Below are 2,671 nucleotides of genomic sequence, written 5' to 3'. Positions count from 1 at the left end.
AGGAAAATGGCTGCGGTTGCTGAAGTGCTTCAAATTCAAGTCTATGGCATAATAGACTTGGACATATGAGCGTCAAAGGAATGAAGATGCTGGTTGCAAATGGAGTTTTAGAAGGCCGAAAATCTATTGACATAGGTCTTTTTGAGAGATGCGTTATGTGAAACAAAAACGAGTTAGCTTCACAGAGGCTGCAACAAGTTAGCTTCACAAAGGCTGTCAGAGAATCAAAGAATGTACGATTGGAAATGGTCCATGCAGACGTTTGGGGACTATCTCTAGATTCATCACTTGGCGGACCAAAGTTCTAGGTCACCTTCATTGAGATTTCAGCAGGAAGGTATGAGTTTATTTCCTAAAACACAAGTCAAATGTGTTTGTCACCTTCTAAAAGTGGAAAGCTGAAGTTGAAAATCACACCGGCTTGAAGATCAAATGTCTGAGGTCTGATAATGGAGGAGAGTACGACAAGTCAGAGTTTATAACATTTTGTGCAGCTAAGGGAATTAGATTAATGAGGACAATTCCTGGTAAGGCAAGAAAAAATGGTGTTGCATAAGGAATGAACAGAAAATTGAATGATTGGGCAAGAAGCATGAGGATTCATTCTGAATTGCCAAAGACATTCTGGGTCGATGCTGTAAATACAGCAGCCTATTTGATCAATACAGGACCGTCAGTACCCTTGAAGTTCAAGTTGCCAGAAGGAACTCACGTACTCTCACTTGAGAACTTTTGGTTGTACTGCGTATGTTCACGTCAATCTAGAGAAAAGAGACAAGCTTGATGCTAAGGCTGTGAAGTGCTACTTCACAGCCTATGACTCTGACATGTCCGGGTACAGATTTTGGGATGACAAGAATAGGAAAATCATAAGACATTGTGATGTAACCTTTGATGAAAAAGTCCTGTACAAGGACAAGGAGAAGATAAACTTTAAGACTATGACGCAAATGGAAGTTAAGCTTGAGTTGCAGGAAAACTACCCAATAATGTTATAGCAAAAGCTCGAGAAACTCCTGAGACCTTTACTGATGAACCAGACGTGGAGCAAGTTACACCTGAGCAGGTGTTAAGGAGGTCATCCAAAGCTATCAGAGTACCAGATAGATATTCACCTTTATTACATTATTTATTTCTAATTGACGAAGGAGAACTAGAGTCCCTTGGTGATGACCTACTATTGGAGGATACAACCAAGTGGGAGAAAGAAATGGATGATAGGATGTCTAGGCTTCAGACATGAGTTGCTCTTTCATCTACTAAAGCCGAGTACGTGGAAATAGCTGAAGCTGGAAAGGAGATGATATGGATGACAGACTATCTAGAAGAATTACGCAAGAAGAAGTGCAAGAAGATTCTTCAGGTGGAAAGTTAGAGTGACATGCAGTTGGTGAGGAACCTGGTCTATCATTCAAGGACAAAACACAAAAGGCGATACCATTTCACTCGGAGGTTAGTGGAAGATGGTGATGTGCTTGGAGAAGATAGAGGGTGTAAAGAATCCAGCAAACATGTAGACAAAATGTGTTGACATGTGAAAGTTGAGGTTGCGCAAAGCCTCAATTGGTACGGTGAAGTGAAGATTGAGAATGAAATTCTTAGTTGGCTGGATCAGTCTCCAAGTGGGAGATTGTTGGGATATGGAGAATGATGCCTATTTATAGTAAATATTTCGTAAAGATCTGGTAGAGATATATATGGTGAATATTTCATAAAGATCGGGTAGAGATATATATCGTAGATATTTTATAAAGATTTAGTAAAGCTTTATTTAGTAAACTGAAACGATCTATACCCCATCACGCAATGCTTTCAAGATGTACTTTTATTCATTCTCTGTATTCTGTTTTGGTGTACATGCCTGAAGTTATCAACAATACCTTTAAACAATATTCCTCCTTGAATTTTCTCTCTTCTTTTCTTTGTGTTCATCTTGATCGAGTATATGTGTCGTTGTGTGTTCCTAACAATTACTTCAATAATAATTTTGTAATTTATAATAACACAGCTAAAAAATTATTCATAACCTTTCAACTACGTTCATGTTGTTGGGTTTTATGTCCTAAAACTCATAGTTTGTAAACAAAAACTTATTCTATTTTCAATAAAGTTATTATTGATATTTATTCCGTAAATATTGTTATTGAATAAAGTAAATTTTACGATTATTAATCTAAATCCAATAAACTAAGAATACTCTAACGATAGTATGATTACTTGAACTATATGTAGAGATATAAGAGTGGACCAAGTTCGAGTATATAGTCAAAATGATCTATAGTATAGGGATAAGGCTGAGTACCTTATCCTGGGGACACTATGGATGCGGCCCACTTTTATATATGATATAAACAATGTGATCAGTAAATTGTACATGTGGAGACATGTGAGTGGGGGCGTTCTATGCAATGAGTATTGCATAAGATCGGACCATGAAGAAAATCATTCTCACTTGATAATGTCGTTTACTGTTGAGACTATTTTTTTTTTTCATTCGATGACCTAGTTAACTCGATCCTAATCCTGAACTAACCATGAAATCCTGTTTATTCAGAATTATCCTTATATTTGCATGGGTGAGAGTGGCTCGAGTTCGCCGACTCAATAGGCCTCCCATTTCAGGGGTAAGACTGGGTGAATGACTAGGGACGTGGGGTGCAAGATGGAATTC

Source organism: Cucurbita pepo, unplaced genomic scaffold, assembly GCF_002806865.2.
Source record: "Cucurbita pepo subsp. pepo cultivar mu-cu-16 unplaced genomic scaffold, ASM280686v2 Cp4.1_scaffold000312, whole genome shotgun sequence".
Taxonomy (NCBI): domain Eukaryota; kingdom Viridiplantae; phylum Streptophyta; class Magnoliopsida; order Cucurbitales; family Cucurbitaceae; genus Cucurbita; species Cucurbita pepo.
The sequence above is the reverse complement of the archived record's forward strand: the minus strand, read 5'-3'. Positions refer to the sequence as shown.